Consider the following 19,063-nt stretch of genomic DNA (forward strand, 5'->3'; position numbering starts at 1 on the left):
CCCGGCCGCCAGCAGCTGCTCCGCCGGAGGAGCCGGGCAGTGCCGGGCCCTGACGTACCGCCCGCCCCCCGCCCCGCCCCGCGCGGGCTCTGCCGGGAGCTGTAGGCCGCGGTGCTGTGCCCCCGCGGAGCGCTCGCGAGGAGCCGGCGTTCCTTCGCTTTGCCAAATCAGAGCCCGGAGCGGCTCTCCGCGTTATTTTTGGCCGGGCGGGTTGCCGTGGCGGCCTGGTAATTGTGGGAGGAGGGTGTGTGTGATTGGGAGAGCGCGTCGCTGGTTTAGGTTTTTTGACTTCGTGTCGCGTTTTAGGCCCGGAAGCCGCCTGGAATTTCGTATTTATCCATCGCATCCTGCGTGATCTGAGGAGGGACCTTCCCTCCGGGGAGAGCGGCAGGGCAGTACGTGGAGGGCGGTGTGAGAAAGGAGAGGACGGGCTCTTCAGCAGGGTCTGCTGTCGTAGGACGGGGGGAAGTGGCTTCAAACTGGAAGAGGAGAGATTTAGGCTGGATGTGAGGAATAACTTCTTTACGCTAAGGGCAATGAGGCGCTGGCACAGGCTGCCCAGGGAGGTGGTGGTGCCCATCCCTGCAGTCACCCAGGGTCAGGGGACAGGGCTCTGAGCGCTGATGGAGCTGCGGGTGCCCCTGTGCACTGCAGGGAGTGGGACCTGGCGGCCTTTGAGGGTCCCTTCCCACTCAAACCATTCTGTGGCTCTGTGATTCTATGAAGAAGCGGCTGAGGGGAAGCTGGAGGAGGGAATGGTACACTCCTCTGGAAGGAAAAGATGTGGCTGCGGTGCTGGGCGCCGTGTGCCAGGTAATAATAACACAGCGTGACTCAGTGCTTGGGGAACGGAATTGGCTCTTAAGTGAAGCGTGTGTAGGGAGCTGCTGGGTGTCAGGAGTTTCTCAAGTGTTGTGAGAGAGAGCTGAAGTGGGCTGGCTCCCCGTGCAGCCGAGCATTACCGGCGTTGGCCTCCTACACAGTGACGCCATCGGTGCGCAAAGGGAGGGCAGCTGGTGTCATCGGCCTGCACTTCTGCAGGGCCTCTGACAGGGTCCCGCACCACATCCTTATCTCTAGGTTGGAGAGAGGTGGGTGCAGAATTCTGACAGAGCACCCCGATGGGAGCTGGGAGGTGCTGCTCTCCTGGACCCCGCTCGGTAGCTTCGAGCCAGCACCGGCTTCACAGAGCATAGCTGCAGGCAGCGTTCGGCATCCTGTGTTCTGCTGGATTTACAGCTCCCTGTGCGGGCTGGCATTGCCGGCGTAACGAGGGGGCTCCTTTGGTCTTCCCACAGTGCTGCTCAGCGCGGCGCCCAGCAAATGCCAAGTGCTCAGACTCCTACAGGAAGGGAAGCCCCGCAACACTTGGGTCCACGGCCCCGCTGCTGCCATCAGAGAGAGCATTATTCCAGTCATCTGAGAGCCAATAGACCGCCCTTCAACATGCAGATAATGGACCCACTGTCAGAGCAAGGAGACAGATGAGGTCTTTATTCCCGCTCTCAGGCACTGCGTTGCTGAGACCTCTGTCTGTCTGACTGTCTGTCTGTCTGTCCCCCCGGGGAATGCTCCAGCATTTCCTCCTCTGACCTCCAGTGCAAATCCTGTGGGGTGAGACGGGGAAAGTGAGGCAGGGAGGCAATGGGAAGTGCGTAGGATGGATGGCCTCCTGCACCGAAGTCAAATTCAGGGCAGGTTCAGAAATGCTGGTCTGAGGGTGCTGAGGGTAGGGACAGGTTCCCCCCACACCTTTTCTTTTTGTGGGTCAGTGCCGTGGCTGTTTTCAAGTCAGTGCCAAATTCATTGGGATTCAGCCTAAGCCAGGATGGCCCAAGGAGCCTGTGCTGCCCCACTCCCTCCTAGTCTGACCAGTTCCCTAAGGCCATTGCCAGCGTGCAAGCATCTGGAGTCTCTCACTGACCTCCTGTGCCACTGAAGGCACTAGCCCTAATTTTGGGGGTTGGAAATGGGTGATCTGTAAGATCCCTTCCAACTCAGCCATTCTGTGATTCCATGATTTCCTGGAACTTCACATAACTCAGCTGCATAATGGGGTACCTGGGCGTAATTCATACCTTTCCCATCCTGATGAAATCCGTGACATCTTTGTTTTAAAGAGGCCGTAGAAATGCAAAGCGTGATGACATGGGTGAGAACAAATCACTGTTTTACAGGATTGCCACTATTACAGCCCCGTGAGCATCCACAGAAGTCAGGCTGCAAGAAGCAGAGCTGGGTGATGGCAGATCCCATCCACGCCACCTCCTGTCTGCAGGGTGACAGTGAGCGTCCTTGGCAGTGACATCCCTCATGCAGACTGGATTGAGCCATCAGAGCAGCTCTGCTCTCTGCAGCGTGGCTGTGCCGTGCCACTGGGCACTGCTCCGTGCCACCGATTGCTGGCAAAGACTCGCTGCTGCATGCTGTACCCCAGGAAATACTTCTTTCTTCCTCTTCTTGCAGATGGGGCTGTTTTTCCACAGTCCCTTATTGTGGCTGTTAATTGCATCAGAGGATTGCAATGCTGCTGGAAAGGGAGGAGGCGCGAAGCCTGACAGCGGGGAGGGGACTGCAAATCCATGGGCAGAGGAGTTTCACTAGCTGGGGCTCTGGGTGCAGGGTGCAGCCATGCAGGGTGCTGGATGCAGCCATGCAGGATGCAGCCATGTAGGGTGCAGGATGCAGCCATGCAGGATGCAGTTGTGCAGGATATAGCCATATGGAATGCAGCCATGCAGGATGCAGCTGTGCAGGGTGCAGGATGCAGCTGTGCAGGGTGCAACCATGAAGGAATCAGCCACAAGGTGTGCAGCTGTGCAGGATGCAGCTGTGCAGGGCGCAGGTTACAGCTCTGCAGGGCTCAGCACTGCAGCAAGGCTGCTGGAGGAGCACAGCCCTCAGGGCAGATGACACAGCAGTGTGCAAAGGACAGACACTTGGCTTGGCATTGCTGGGCCTTCCGTCACTCCGTGTCACATTACGCACACGCAGCTGTATCAACACTACTGCCTTTTAAGCAAACTATAGCCCTGCAGTGAAAGGGAGAATAAAGCTGTGAGACTTTGGAGGGAAGCCACGCTGTTGGGGAGCAGCCCAGGATAGCCCTGGTGCTGGGAATGCTATGGGCTGGCTGGCCTGGGCTCTGCCCCGTATGCTGGCAATGGCAGCAGCAAACCACTGCCCCAGTACAGACCCGATTGCCCCCCTAGTAAGGTGTGTGGTGAGGAAAGGGAAATGTCATTGCTAGGAAATGCTGTTGCTGCCCACTTGCTGTCAAACGTTTTGGAAGGAAAGTGCTCGACATGTTGCTGCTTTCAACAAGGGAAAAGGAGATAACAGCATCAAGTCACAGGCATGCCACGGGTGTTGTTTTTTATGAATCAGAGCAGTGCAGCTTTGTGTTTACCATGCCTGGATATGATTGCTGTATCACTGAACCCACAGACACCTGTATGTGCGCATATATACTATAGATAACCTCTGTGTGCGCACGGGATGGCATACATACACGAAATGTAAACACACAGCTGCCAAATAGCCTTATAAAATGATGTTTCCCGGTATAGGAAAAGCCAGAAGAATCTCATTCTATTAAATTTCTGCAGGAGACGGCAATTGGGATTGATAAGAAATTGTCAAAAAGCACTGAGGTTCATGGCAGGACAAAGAAGATGGACTTGCTACATTCAGTAGCGAAGACTTAACAACAAAGGTAATGAAGGGTGTGGGACCTGGGGCTGTGGTGGATTCCTCATCATCCTAGGCCTTTAATTAGAGCTGTTTCTTCTTTTTTTTTCTTAAGTATTTAATAGTGGCTTCTAAACTAGTGGTCTAGAGCTATCCTATAGGGGCTATCGGGTGTGGCCCCGTGGCTGGCAATGTGGGGCATGGGATGCGACATGAGCAAGTCTGTTCCTGCTCTGCCCTGAGGAAGTCACCTCCAAAGCCCTTCCCTGCCCAACATCCCGACGCGTTTAGGGGACAGCTCTGCCTTTCTCTGCCCCCAGTGGCAGCCCTGGGCTGTGCTGTGGTTCAGAGAAGGTGAAACTCAGTGGTTTGTCAAAGGGCTGTCAGATAGAGGTGGGTTTGTGAGCTGAGCAGCTGGGATGTTCTCTGCTTTGTAAGGGTTTGTGCAATAGCCAGCCACATGGAGGACCAGCTCCACGAGAGCAGGGTCCCACTGCCGTGATCCTGATGTAGCAGCAACCTCCCATCCCTTTTCTCATATCTGTGCCTTATACAGCAGCTGTACAAACCCCAAACAGATGTCTGGGCACACCAGAAACCAAGGAAACACTGGCACAGCAAACCTAATCTGTGTTACAGTGGGCACATCCAGCAATCAAATGCATGGGCTGCTGTGAGATGCTCACAGCGCTGTACCTGCGATGTCAGCAAGCTTTGGGATTTGGGATGCACAAAGTCAGCTCAATCCTTTGACGTCCCAGTGCCCCCGTACCCCTGGCTGTGTTAATGACAGCACCATTGCATGGCTCAAAAAGCATTGCAGTGAAAGCCCAAAGTCCAGGGGTTAGTGTTGACCCTGACTCCAGGCATGGGGACAGAAAATCAGGAAAAGGGAAACAGAGAAAATAAGCATCTGTATTCGGGTCCTTAAGTTTTATGCGTGTGGTTGGTTACTGGAGCTTCCCTTCTGCAGTTATCTTGGAGGTGAGTGGCATTTCTAGGGGAGATATCACACTGCAGAGTCTTTGGATTTGAAATACAAGGTTTCCCCCCAAAACTGGCAATTTCAAGTGCTTAGCATGAGGTTTTTTGGGAAGGTTTTGGTGCTCAGTGGGCACTAGGGACACCTGGATAGATGAGCACACGGTGCTTGCTGTGACTGCTACAGTCACTGCAGTGCCCCTTGACATGCATCCCACTGCAGCATCGGTAAGAGAAGGGTTGGCCACTCCCACAGCCCATCTTGTGTTCCTGCAACCCACCAGACCCCTGCATCCAGCCACCCTATACCCCATCCCTCCTCCACTCTGCTTCTGCACCCGAGTGCTCTTGCACCATGCATCTCCCATGCCTCACCCCACTCCTGCTGTTCTCCATCCCCAGTCCGCCCAGCTCCTCCTGATGAAGTTGTGCTGGGATGTCCCCTGCTGGCTGCGGGGCTGCCTGCTCCCTGCTGCTCCCTGCTGCAGCTTGCCTGCTCCTTACTGCTCCCTGCCTGCACTCTGCCTGCTCCCTGCTGCTCCGTCCTGCACCCTGTCTGCGTCCTGCTGTTCCCTGCAGCTCCCGGTCTGTACCCTCGTGCTCGCTGCTGCACCCTGCCTGCTGCCTGCCTCCACCGTGCTGCTCCCTGCAGACACCCTACTGCTCCTTGTCTGCACCCTGCCTGCCCACTGCTGTTCTCTACTGCTCCCTGCATGCACCTTGCCTACTCCTTGCTGTTGCCTGCTGCTCCTTCCCTGCATTTTGCCTGCCCCCTGCTGCTCCCTGCCTTCTTCCTGCTGCTCCTTGTCTGCCCCCTGCTGTTCCCTGCACTATTGCCTGCTCTCTCCCTGCTCCTTCCTGCCTCTCTCCTGCTGCACCCTGTTACTCCCTCCTGCACCCCGCGTGCTTCCTGCTGCTCCATGCTGCTCCTTACTGCTCCTTGCCTGCACCCTGCTTAACCCAGCCTTCATCCCACTGCTCCCTGCTGCACCCTGGTGTTCCTTGCCTGCAACCTGCTGCTCCCTGCTGCACTTGGTCTGTACCCAGCTGCACCCTGCTGCACTTTGTCTGTACCCAGCTGCACCCTGCTGCTCCCTGCCTCCAGCCTTTTGCTTCCTGCTGCGCCCTGCTGCACCCTGCAGCATCCTTCTGCTCTCTGCAGCTCCCCGCTGCTCCCTGTTGCTCCCTGCTGCATTCTGCTGCTCCCTGCTGCACCCAGCTGCTCCCTACTGCTCTGTGTGCACCTAGCTGCTCCTTGCTGCACCCTGCTGCTCTGTGCCTGTCCCCTGCTTCCACCCTGCTGCACCGTACCTGCTGCCTGCTGCACTCCGCTGCACCCTTCCGGCAGCCCTCTGTTGTCTGGGACACAGCCCTGCCCACACCCCCTGCACATCTGCTGCTCTGATTTGCTTCACCCCTTCTTGCACTGCTGCTCTCTGCTCTCTGCAGCCATTGTGTGCAACCCTGCCTGCACCCACCTGCCTGCACCCAGAGGTGCATCCTCACCTCACACCCTGCCCTGTGCTTTGCACATTACACATTTTCCCTTGCACCATGGAGCCTGCAGACAGACAGGACGGGGTGGCATGTCCTCGGGACATGACCAGGGCCAGGTTGTGACAAGGAAGTGGCCTTGCCCATATTATGGGGTTGAAACCGGGGGATCTTTATGTCCCTTCCAGCCTAGTGTTCTCTTTCTCCCAGCCAGCCTGTACTGGCGCTGGCAGCCACACAGGGGTGCCAGAGACCGCTGCCTGCAAGCTGCCACGAGTCCCGTAAATAAAAGGAGGCTAAACCTGTCTCGGAGGTGAAACTGGCTTGAAAATGTGTGTGGATAAGTTCATCATATGTTGGCTGGAGATGCCCTAGCTGCAGGTTTGGAGAGTTCCATGCACCCGAGAAAGCTGCTCCTCCCCTCTGCCTCATTACGCCTGAAAAAAAGAGAAAAACACAGAGTGTTTTCATAACGAAGTGTAGGCCTGCACATCACAGAGCTGCTGCCAGCACCTTGACCTCCTATTCTAGTGACAAGGCAATTAAATGAGGAGCTGGGAGCTGCCAAATCTGTGAAATTTGTCAAAAACCACATTACTTAGGGCTCTGCTCCAGGGATTTAGGGCACTGCCTCTCCTGTTCCTCTCAGAAATGTCCCCCTTGACCGAGCAACAGCAAAGTTTCAGCCTTGCTACCAGGGGAGGAGGAGACATGTAGGGGAAAAATGTGGAAAGTATGAGCCTGGCTTCAGCTCCCAGCACACCCAGAAAGGAAAGGAGCCCTGGAGGAGCTGGCCGGGGGCTGACTCATGGTGTGTGAATGCTCAGGGCTGGCAGTGCTGCCTGTGGCATTTCTGCTCTAGTCCAGCCCGTGAAATCCTGGAAGTTTTGCAAGACGCTGTTTGATGATTTCTAGACCAAAACTCGGTGAGCCCGCCCAGCCCTGCCTCGTGACACTGATCCTCAGTCTCTGCCCGGGGAACGAGTCAAAGTGATTTCTGGAGGCTATTCCTCCCTCCTTTGCTCCTCCATAGCTGGGCTCTGCTCCATTTAAGGTCCATTTATCTTCCATTTCCCATGGAGAGAATTGCAGCGCCAGAGGGGCATTTCCAGCCGTGCCCAGGGATGTGCCTCACCTCCAGTCCCTGGCCTTGCCTGAGCATTCCCAGCCCTTTCTTGTGGTGGAGGAGAGCTGCTCTTAGCATGCATCATCAAGAAATGTGGGTAAATCCGGAATGCAGTGGCTGTTTCCAGCATTGCAGACTTCCCTGGAGCAGTTGGCTGTGTCCTAATGGGAACACTGCCTGCTAGGGCCCACAGCTCCCAGCACTTTGACAGACATTATGCCTCAGTCTACCTTCTAAGGCAGACAAGTAACCTTTACTTTTTGTTGTAGGAAAATAAGCATTGCTGCAGAGATCCTGGGCCACGCAGCATACCCACAGCCAAACTTCAGATCTCCGGGCTTCTTGTTTCTGTCCTCCTTCCCTGTTTATTTCCTTTGCGCTGCAAAAACGTTGTGTGCAGCTGGGATACAGCTGGCATGAAGGGGCCCATGTGTAACATCCTCAGCACACCAGCACTCACCGATGTGGCCTTGGTTACAATTGAAAGCCATCCCGGATCTTTCCCCTTCCCTCATATATGTAGAAGCCTGCACTGAGCCTGGTGGAGCGGCCTCAACCTGGGCAGCATTCCCAGGGGATTTTAGATATGGAAGAAAGAGCTCAGACAGCTAAGCAGAGATGATTAATGATGTCCTATCCTACCCCAGATGAATAGCAGAAACTCCATGTCCGCATACGTGCTCTGAGCCCACAGAAACTGTCCCATACTAAGCAGTGGCCACAGTGGGTGCAGAGCTTATAGATATGGTGCAGAACTTTGTGTGTGTCAACATTCAATCCTTTTTGACTATCAGGGAGATGTGCAAGCTTAAAATTATTCTCAGTGCTGTCTTCTTGGAGAGCCCCTCTGATTCCTGCAAAAACCTGTACCTGCAGGCACTGGTGATAGAATGACTTATAGGTAAGCTTGGAGGGCTCTTCCATGGACGACTGGGGACCACTGGGACAAGTGCATTTCATGGAGTCATAGAATCGTGGAATCATTAAGGCCTGAAAAGATCTCCAAGATCCCCAAGTCCAAGCCCAAACCACCCCCACCATGTCCATTGACCATGTCCCCATGTGCCACATCTCCATGGTTCTCAAACACCTCCAGGGATGGGGACTCCACTGTTCCCCTGAGCAGCCTGTGCCAATGTCTGATCACTCTTTTGGAGAGGATTTTTTTCCTGAAACAAACCACCTCAAAGCTCAAGGTGTTCGTTTTCCCCCCCAGCTTTATTCCTTGGCACTTCTTCCACAGGCACCAGCACTATTATCCCCAAACCCAAAGCACTTAGCACGTTCTCAGCCTGTTGCTGGCTGTGGCGAAGCAAGAACCTGGCCATTGGTACAATCATTCCTTTAACTATCAGTGCTCGTCTGGATGCTGCTATACACTGGCTGGTTTTGTTTGCTATCCTAGAGAACTCTATAGAATTGCTAATGTTGGAAAAGTCCACTATTAAACAAGTCGCACCCGAACCCATACCCACTATGATGCCTGTCACAGATGTACAGAAGCATCCCTGGCTGAGATCTGCTTGCACTGTGGCAATGCTACATCCAGCTGCAGAGAAGCAGTAGTGAGAATATGACAGCAGTACTAATGTGCTTTGCAATGAGTCATTAATAAAAAGAAAAGTGCTCTGAGGTGACAGAGTTCCTATTAATCTTAACAGCATTAGGCTGTTTTGTTAAGTTTAAGAGATAATTGCTATAGTGACACGTTCACATTTCTGAAGTGCAAAAACAATAGTTCCATTCTGCAAATGTTAAGACATTTCTCCTGAAAAAAAAAAGGGAGGGGGGAAGGCAAGAATGAATATCAGCTGGAGGAAATGAAGGCACATGCATCACTGAAGAACAAACTGGAGGATTTTATCTTGAAGCACGTTTAGAAATAGAAATAGGGAAAAAAAATCCAGAAATCTCTGCATGAGGCAGTGTTGCTGCTGGAAAGCAGTGCTTGGGAGTGCTTTAGTACCTGTGCTGCAGTGTTCTGTCCTGGGCATGTCACCTGGTGATGGAGAGCCCCAAAATCACAGATGCCACCTGCTAATGGCGGCAGAGCGGTCATGTGGTGAGTCCCCCCCAAAAATCACATAGAGCCTTTGTGTCAAGCCAACTTGCCAGCCACCTGCCAGGGCACCTCGAGCTGCCCTAGCCAACCACTCACCTCTGCCAACCTTTTGTCACTCTGTTCCTTGTAGGGCATCTCCTGGCATTTTTGACCCCACTACTTCTGTGGCCCAAAGAAGGGTTTGTGTGCCCAAGAGTCTGTCCCGTTTTTCCACCTCTACCAGTCGGCCTCATAAAAGATAGAATCTCTGCACACACACGCCACTCACTTCAAGGGGATGTTGCCTGAGATAAGCTGTGCTCCTCAGGCTTTGTGCTTATGGGTGGGAACGGGGTGTGTATCCCTCCCTCTTCTGCACCTGAATGCTCTCATTGTTTTTGTGCCTTTGTTTGTCGCAGGGAAAGAAGTTGGCCCGCAGTGAATTGGGTTAAACAAGTTTTTCAGCCGTGTGCAGGTTAGGATAGGCCACAAGAAAAGAACCACAGCCCTTTGAAGTCGGGCTGTTCCTTTTCTTTTCATGGGCGGGTTTGTAATTCTGACAGTGAGTGATACTTGCTCAGATGAAGATCAATTCACCAAACAGAAGAACAAAGGCTGGCGAAGCACACCGTGATCTGAGGGCTGGCGGTGTGATGGCGATGGCGTATTGTTGATAGAGGGCCAGGAGGCAGCTCTGCTAAGTCACAGTGGCCATGAAGCAAGCCTTCCTCCGGGAGTTTTCACACCAAATACACAAGAACTGGGCAAAAATGAGGGCATCCCTCTATTCCTAAGAATGAAATCTGCCGTCATCAGGTGCTAATAAGAGGAAGAAAATGAGTTATCCCCTCCAACCCAGATGGGCTGGTGGCATGCCTTGCGCTCACTCTCTCAGGGTTCGAGCCCGTAAGTGAGAGATATGATCTCCTCTGATCCATGGGCAATGCCATTTAGGAGGCCACTGAGGGGAACTTTCCCCTCATCTCTCCTCCTGCTTTAACTTTCTGCTTTCCTTTGGGTACAAAGAAGGTCCTTGGGCAGAGTCTGTGGAGTTACACTGAGTTTTGTTTAACTTAATCTGAAGAACAGGGACAGGATCTTCCTCTTCTGGATGAATGCCTAAGCAATGAGCTGTAAACTCACAAGGTCTCTGTCTCTCTCTCTCTCTACCAGTTAATTATTTTATACAAAACAGAAAGAAACGGAACGAGCCCCACTCCAGAAGAACTTGCACCGTGGCTAATCTCGAAGCTGGGAAGGGGTCTGCAAGGTCTCCTCCAGCACTTCCAGATGGGTTCCCTGACCCATGGGCACAATATATTGCAATAAAAGGATTAACTTAGATGTTAATTAGCAGGAGGCTGTCCAGCCCTGACATCCCAGAAAGGAAGACTCAGCCACTTCACGCCACCTGGTCAGCTGAGCGCAATCCAGAGCTGCTCTCTGGATGAGCTTTGCCCACCCTCTCTGCTGCAAATGCTGAAGCTCAGACTGAATGGCATCAGGCTGACCCCTGACACTCTTCCCCTCGCTGTGCACCTTGCTTAGAACTGAGGGTCACCTACAAATGCGGAGCAGCAGTGCCAAGCTCTTAACACGTTTTCACATATACAAATGAGGCTCTGCTGTTGTATCTTGAGACAGGCTGGAATCATTAGAAAACGAGGATTTCTTCCAGCCTGCCACCAGGCCTCCCCGTGGACATTTTGGAAATGCTAGACCTCTTCCTTGGGGTTTTTAGAGCCTTTCTAGGATGAACAGCAAGATCTGCAGAAAGGTTAGCATCAAACAGCTGCAGAGCGTGATCATCTGTAGGGGATGCATAGCCAGAGGTTCAGTGTCACAGCTCCTGTGCAGCTGTCCTATGGCTAATGGGAAAGGCTGTATTCTGAAAAGGTCAAAAAGGCAATTAATGAGACAAAGCAGCAGCTCTTCGCAGTGCTGGAACAGGGGCTCAGGCAAAACATTTGACTGTAAGACTGTATTTCCTTCAGATTTATTAACCATTAAGTGTTGTTAGGGACGGGATCATAAAGATAATGAACTCAACTATGGGTATAGTCAGGAGCCCTTTACAACTCTTTCCCATTGGGCTGGGTAAATGTGTGAAAAGCAACAGCAGGAGACCCCCAGCCTGTCCCTGGCAGCACAGCTCCACTTTGCCTTGCTTTAAGCTGGGGAACTCGCTGTGATTCCACTTTGCTGTGAGCAAAGCCCATGCATGGCACCAGCAGCAGGATTCTCTGCAAAGAGTTTCTCCTCTGCAGCAAAGCCAACTTAAAAGAATACCTGCTTCCTCCAGCACTGCCCGCTCACTACATCACCGCATGCTCCTCAGTTGTCCTGGCACTAAACCAGAGCAGTAACTCATCCAGGTTAAAAATAACCAGTGGGGGGTTTTGGGGTGGGGTAGAGGAACAGTTTTTATCTTGGATCTGTTCACTGATCAGCAGTACAGCACAGTGTGCAAGCAGTGGTTCCAGCATGAGGAGATGGAGCAATGTGGGAAGTGGGAACAGCCCTGGAAGGCTTTAGGTTGGAAGTGACGCTGAGGAAATGGGACGTGGCACTGCCTCAAGTCTGGCACCAAGAATGGTGTAAATTGAATGACTTTAGATGTTTGAAAACACTGTGTGTAATCTAATTTTGCAATAAGAGTTTTGTTTGTTTGTTTGTTTTTAGAAGCAGAAGCTTAAGATACACTGATTTCCACCAAAATATTAAATTTTGCTGCACTTTTGTTAGCAGGTGGGTATATGATCAAAGCAGAGATGGTGGCATACCCGTCCTTGGAGATCAGTAATAACACCAGGAAGTCACAGCTGACCTCGTTCTGGGTACAGGGTGAGCTGAACATCCATCCAAGGTTCCTCCCGGCTCTAGTTTGCCATGATTCTGGAACTGAAACACATGTTTAGATCACTATTCTTTTCATATACTCATTTTCCAACATTTTAACTTAGATGTTTTAAGTGACAGAATAACGGATGCTGTGCATTTGCTTACTCACTGTTTGTACCAAGTCACAGAATTTCATGAAGTTTAACTGAAATGCAGTAGGGAAAAAAAAAGTTATTCACGAGCTAATTAAAATGGCTCGAGGAGTTTCTGTATGCTAGAAAGCCGTGCCAGGGAAAAGAGCAACCTGACCCACAGAAAATGACACAGCCAACCAGCCCTGCACTGGGCATCTGGCTGGGCTTAGGGCTGGCACGGAACTGAGAGCGGCGCCCAGCAAGAGGTTTGTAGGGCCGCTCTGTTTTAAAGGCAGTGTAATGGTATGGATGTGGGTTGCACGAGTCAAGGCTCTCAGGGACACAGCCTGCATGTCCTCTCCAGTGGGGAGGGGATCCACATGGGCCATGGGATACAGGCCCGGGGGAGGGGACATATCCTGGGCACAGGTCTGGGCAGGGTATAGGGCTGAGGCTCTCTGTGCTCAGATCTGATGTACCCCTTTGTGATACATTTGAATGCTTGGCACCTTGTGGAGGACGAGGGGGGCACAGGCAAACCTTGGCATTTGGAGCATGGAGAGCGCAGTCCTAGTGCCTGCCTTCTTCTCCTGCCTGTTGGGATCATCTCATTCTGTCAGCTCTGGTTGCTTCACATTAGCAAATTCAGTCTGGGTGTCTCCACTTGTGTCCCCATATCTAAATCTCCCATTTGTACCTGCTAAGAGCAGCTCCTGCTGCATCCAGGGAAGGCAGCACCGGGCCCACCCGAGGAGCTGGCAGCCGTCCCTCTGCGTGGATGAGCTGAAGAGGGACTCTCGGCAAAGCTGTTCTAAACCCTTTTTCTCCTGGAGGCAAACTCCTCATTCCCAAAGTACACTGCAGCCAATTTACCCTGGCCCAGAGCCTGGGAACAAGAGACTGTTGCTACACTCAGACAGCCTCTTGAACTAGGGATGCTGCTCTGTGCCATTTCCCCCAAAGGCACTTTATGTCAACGCCTCCACTCCTAACAGCCTTGCCTCCTCTGGATGGCAAAAGCGTGTTCTTGGCATCTGATTTGCAGCATTATAAAGTAAGGCAATCTTCTTGCCAGGATGAGAGAGAGTCAGATGCTATCTCCCTCCAAGCCCACCAGGCACGCTGTGGGGCACTGTCCAGACATTCAGCCCAACCTTCGATGGTGGAGGTGGGGAGCTTAGCTTGCACAGCACCTCTGCTACTGGATGGCAAATGGGTCCAAGGGCCTCAGATCCCTCACCATCATCTCCACCGCAGCCACAGCAGCTCCTGACAGCTGGAAGTCCCTTGGATGTGCTCTTGGTGCTTCCCTGCTTTCTCCTGTTGTGGTCCGTGGGATGGTGGTATGGCAGCCAAACCGTGAGAAGGAATTCATCCTGCACGGGAAGGATGAGGGCAGGAGGTGACCTTAATAGCAATGCAAAGGCCACTTGTCCCTGGAGGAGCAGGGACATCTGGTCCCATACCTCTCATTGGAGCTTCTCCCTTGCTATTCTTTCCATACAGCTTGTGGCATCCCAACCACAATGAGAAACCCAACACCTCCCCACTGCTGAACTCAACCCAACACCTCGCATGCTCACCCCCGAGCCCTTCTGCTCTCTCCGGCCCTCTCTACTTCTCCAGCTCTCTTGGGTGGAGCAGCACCCAAACCTTTGCAGCCTGGTCTGCAGTGTGCTTGCTGGAGACAGTCTTTGGGGAGTAGAACTGTGACTCTGACTGGGTCTGCTGAGCCCATGTAAGCCATGATTTGCAGAGCTTCTAAGTAATTCAAAATTAAACAAACTTTCCTGGAAGTGGCAAATGGCACTTTTTGACAGCAAGGCCAAATTTCATGCTCTTTCTCCAAAACATGGAGCCTTCCCTCTCTCAACAGCAGTTTCATGGAATTATTTATTTCCAAAAGCTGGACAAAGCACTTTGCTTTCCCCTCATTCTTGGAAATGGTCAAAATAGCGTGGCTGAAACTTTCCAGAGAAAAGTTCAGCCTTAGGCAGACATCTGGCATGGAAAAATGTGAGCCCAAACAATTACAGCTTGGCAAAGCTATAAGCAGAATGACCAGACTCCTGAGCGATCCATTGCCTTGATAACACTGGGTGCACAGGGGACTCACACCAGCTATAGGCATCCTCATAAATATGATGAAGCTTTAGGGTCTGTGGTCTTCTGCTCTAGGGAAAACAGCAGAAAGTGCATCCACAGAGGGAGTCCATGTGCTCATTCTCCTCATGCACAGCCCCAGTGCTGCCAACCACAGCAGCCTCTGGCTATGTGCTGGTCTCCAGCTGCAGATGGGTTCTGGTGCAGGCTCCGTGTTGGGAGCATTATGAAGAAACCAATTAAGCACCACGGTATGTTGGTGTCACACCCAGAAAATGGCCTCCCCACATGCCAGGCTGTTTCAACATCGATCAGTTTGTTTCTGAAACCAAAAGCAGTAGGTGAAAAGTTCTACAGAGATTCAAAGAGGTCCCACAGCTGGATCCCAAGAGCCTGAATCTGAGCACATGGATGGATCCTAAGAGGACATGGAGCACAGCTGTCCCAGCTCCGGGGAAGAGGGCTCATATCTCAAATGGCCATTGACAAACAGTGGTGGAATTCAAGCTGCAGTTGGCATCCCTGCAGACACTAGAGAACCAAGCCTAGCCAAGGACACTCAGATCCCCACGCCGTGGCTCCCAGCCCTGTGTGGGCACTGGGTTCAGACTCGTTTTCAAAGCATCCAACTTAATGAGATGAGAACTGCAAGGCACTCCTTCCTGCACAAGAGACAGATACGGCAGCATGCAAGGCGAATCATAGAATATACTGTGTTGGAAGGGACCCTAAGGATCACTAAGTCCAGCTCTGGGCTCCACGGACTCTGTTCCCTCACAGCACCCAGACACAGCAGCACAGCTGAGGAGTAACTAACCCATGAAGCCACCATATGCCATTGCTACTGGAAACACAGAAGCGAGCCCCAGCAGCAAGAGGCAGGAGATTTACAGAACAAGCCACAAGAGGGGGATCGTAGTGAATGCAAGAGATGCTGAAAATCACCAGGAAAAGTATCAAAGGCGCAGACTTGGAGGCACAGATCTCCCTGCTCTGGCTGCTGGAAGTCCCATTCACCAACCAGTGACACTAGCAACATTTCTCCTAAAGCTATGGGTGCAGGAGGTCTGTACACAGATTGCTGGGAACAGGAATCTGCTAAATTTATCCCCTCTGCTCGAGATGAACCGCACAGGCCTCGAAGGGTATTTTTAATAGTAGGTAAACCTCACCCACAAGCAGTCTCTCATTTCAGGCCTACAGATGAGATATTTTCCAGCCCAGTCTCACTCCAGTCCTGCCCCTTCCTTCCACAAGCCCCAAAAGACTGTTTTCTCCTGATTTTTTGGTTATGGTGTAAGTGCGATATCCCCTGGAACAGCCTACCAAGGAGTGCGGGAGGAAGATGGTTCCTGCCTATTTGGCTCCTTCTAGGGTTAAAGCCAGGATGGCTTTTGTGCCTAAAGCAACATCCTTCACGCAAATGTCAGTGTAACATAAATTGTGCTGGGCTCTGAGGAGAAGCAAATGTCAAAAATTAAGTTATTCTTCTGCTCGAGTCACAAATCCAAGTAGCATGCAAATAAAGAGGAGCCATCTGTTCAGTCCCAGGGCCATTTCAAGTCAAGCACCCAGCGTCAGCTTCCAGCGACACCAGGTCAGCCTGCTGGCTGGCCTCCACCTTGTGCTCAGAGTGTCCAGGACTGCACAAGTGTCTGTAACCCTTCACGCTCCTGCTGAGCAGCTTGGCCCTGAAGCTGCTGACACACTTGGATGCAGACGTCCCTACTTCCAGGGAGATTCACAAGCAGGAATTCAGGTCCTCTCTGTTAAGTGCCCTTCTCTGCACGCATCAGGATGGGTCCCTTCCTGCCCTGGGCTGCATCAGTGATGTATCAGAGTAGCTGGTGCATGGGTCCAAAGTCAGAGTTGCCACTGGTGTCAGTAGAGCACATGGCTGTCTTCCTGCATCTCCAAGGACTTTTTTTGCCACCATCACTGATGTGGTCTTCCCTGAGGACCAGCAGTTAACTACTGGAGCAGTCAACATACAAGTGCTCCTACAGTCTTCTCGCTGCAAACTCATACGGAAGTTTAAGTGAATGTAAGTTCTGTGAATGTGGCACTTGGGGACATGGTCAGTGGGCATGGTGGGGATGGGCTGGGTTTGGACTTGGGGATCTTAGAGGTCTTTTCCTACACTAATAATTCTGCGACTCTATGATCCTATGATTCTATGAAATCTCAAGAGGCCCAGGCTGGTTGCCGTCCTTCCTCTGTGCGGCACTCCTCCCAGTTGTTTCCAGGGACTCTCCATTCCCATCTCTTCTCCAAGGCCTCTCTTTGTGTCCCCAAACTGTCAGACAGTCTAGGAGAAGAAGAGGAGCCAGACTGCTGTCAGACCAGCACAAAGCAAGAGCAGGAGATACTAGCAAAAGAACTCTCCCTGCATCCTCAGTGTGTAAATGAGGAAGAAATCATATCCAGCCCTGTCACACGCTGAGCAGCAGCTCCAGACTAAAATACATTACTGAGATATTGGAGAAAAGCAAATAATGTGACAAAGATAGGAGAGGGGCCTTTGAGTTTCTTGGCAGAACCTCACTCTCAAGCAGGAGCTTAGAATTTAGGTAGACACTTCAGAAGCACTGATGGTCGTCTGTGATGGATGTGGTAGTGCAAATACACAGAAGATGCTTCTTCTTCAGCTAGGAATGGTGAGGTGCCCCGTAAACATGATGGAAGCAAGGAGCTGGGTTTGTTTCTCCTGCAAGATGCAGTGGGTAGCTGCAGCATGAGCTTCCTGAGATGTGGGCTTAGTGCCTGTGCTGCAGGCTATTAGCTTGGGGCTTTAACATCCCAATGGGATACCTGCAGGTGGTGAGAGCTGTGCCACCCTCTCCTCATCCACCCTGGACCCAATCCAGCCCGTGAGTGTCTAGACCCCAGCTAGAGCCTGATGCATGATTTGGTGCCGTCCCTCCGAGGTCTGCACTCAGGGATTTTCCTACCAGGGCCTTGGGGGCTTACAGAGCTGGAGACCAGACTCAGACATGCTGAAGCAACCATGACACACTTGCCAAGAGGGAGCACTAGGAGCTACAGGAGAGCTCTTACAATGTGACTCACTTGCTGAGCTCTGTCTCACGGCACATTAAACCCTCTGAATCAAAGACTGAAATGCAGGGCATGTCTTGCCCTACAAAAACACCATCAGACGCTTTACTTTTTAAGTACTGATTTGCTATTGATTATGTGTATGAAGATGAGGTAGCTCCCTGCCTCTCTTGCCAGTTCCCACACTCTCAATCACTTCATTAGCAAATGTCAGAGTGGAACAATCTTACAGAGCCAAGTTTCTTCTCTTAGAAGGGGATAAACTTGGCAAGTCAGAACCTTCTGCCTCGGCATGCTGGAGTTGATCAAATGGCTGCAGAAGTACGAGAAATAGGATGAGAGGCAGTAGCCTTAAGTTGCAGCAGGGAAGGTTCAGGGTGAGTATTAGGAAAAAAATTATTTTCCAAAGAGTGGTGATGCGCTGGCACAGGGTGCCCAGGGAGGTGGGGAAGACCCCATCTCTGGAGGTGTTCAAGAGCTGTGGAGATGTGGCTCTTGGGGACTTGGTCAGTGGGTATGGTGGGGTGGGTTGGGGAACTTGGAGGTCTTTTCCAACCTCAATGATTCTATGACAAGTGGAACAGACATGGCAGTCACACAGGGCTGGGCGTATCTCCCTGACCCTGCAAGTTGCATAACAAACCTTCAGGAGTCCAGCAGCCACAGGAGAGGCAAGGTGTGCCTTGGGGAGCTGAAGCGGTCCAAAAGCAACTCACAGTCAGTGGACCCAGGGTGCTGCTGTGACAGGGTGCTCAGGTGCTGTGGTGTCACCAGGCTCAGCACCCCTTTCTGGCAAGGAAGCCACTAGGGCTGACAACAGCCAGGTGACTGGGATGCATGCCCACAGGCTCTGAAAATGGTTGGCAGGGTCAGGGACTGGCCAGTCGGTCAGAGCAATGGGGGCTAATGAGACACGACCTGCAGGTGCCAAGGCCAGGCTGGATGAGACCCTGGGCAGCCTGAGCTGGTGGGGGGCAACCAGCCCATGGCAGGAGTGGGTCTGGGGGAGCTTTAAGGTGCCTTCCGACCCAACCATTGCATGGTTCTCTGGTTCTGTGACCTTCAAGGACCCTTCCAACTCAACCATTCCATGGTTCTCTGGTTTTATGATCTTTAAGGACCCTTCCCACCCAGTCATTCTAGGATTCTATGATTTTATGATGCTCAGCAGAGCAGAAAGAGCTCTTTTTTGTATTCCATCCACTTCTAAGCTCAGACCAAGTTCTTCAGTTTGGGAACACCTCAGGTTTACCTGTGGCAGGGCAAGAGGAGAAAACGATCACAAGACAACCCTCTGCCTCATGACGTGCCATGCCTAAAGCCTCCCTTGCTCGTAGCCTGTCGCTGACCTCGGATTTACAGACCAGCTGGAGGCTTCTCCTGTGGGACCCGAGGAGATGGGGTCTGTCGGGCGCTGAGGGTGAGGCCCAAGACGCTCAGCTTGGGGCAACAACTGACATTTACTCATTCTCCCCATTCTGCTTCTGGGGAGTCAGCAGGACGGGACGAGAGGCGACGGCCTCAGCTGGATTCGAGCAGCAATTTCTCCCCACATCCCTCAGCGCTCTCCTCACAGCGCTCTCCTCAAGGCTCCCC

General features: G+C 52.4%; 2 long non-coding RNA genes across 3 annotated transcripts; one reads left to right on the plus strand and one right to left on the minus strand.

Moving 5' to 3' along the window:
- LOC110390160 lies at window positions 80-9,001 on the plus strand. The gene is made up of 3 exons (XR_002433604.1): window positions 80-227; window positions 3,609-3,715; window positions 7,561-9,001. It is a non-coding gene; the product is annotated as an uncharacterized LOC110390160 (long non-coding RNA).
- Window positions 6,517-19,057, minus strand: LOC110390161. Of its 2 annotated transcripts, XR_002433606.1 has the most exons (4): window positions 18,720-19,057; window positions 13,548-13,683; window positions 12,116-12,233; window positions 6,517-6,602 (listed from the first exon to the last, which is right to left on the minus strand). It is a non-coding gene; the product is annotated as an uncharacterized LOC110390161 (long non-coding RNA). The 2 variants fall into 2 exon arrangements; XR_002433605.1 differs by having other exon boundaries at window positions 12,116-13,683.

The sequence above is a fragment of the Numida meleagris genome, chromosome Z (genome assembly GCF_002078875.1).
Source record: "Numida meleagris isolate 19003 breed g44 Domestic line chromosome Z, NumMel1.0, whole genome shotgun sequence".
Classification (NCBI taxonomy): Eukaryota; Metazoa; Chordata; class Aves; order Galliformes; family Numididae; genus Numida; species Numida meleagris.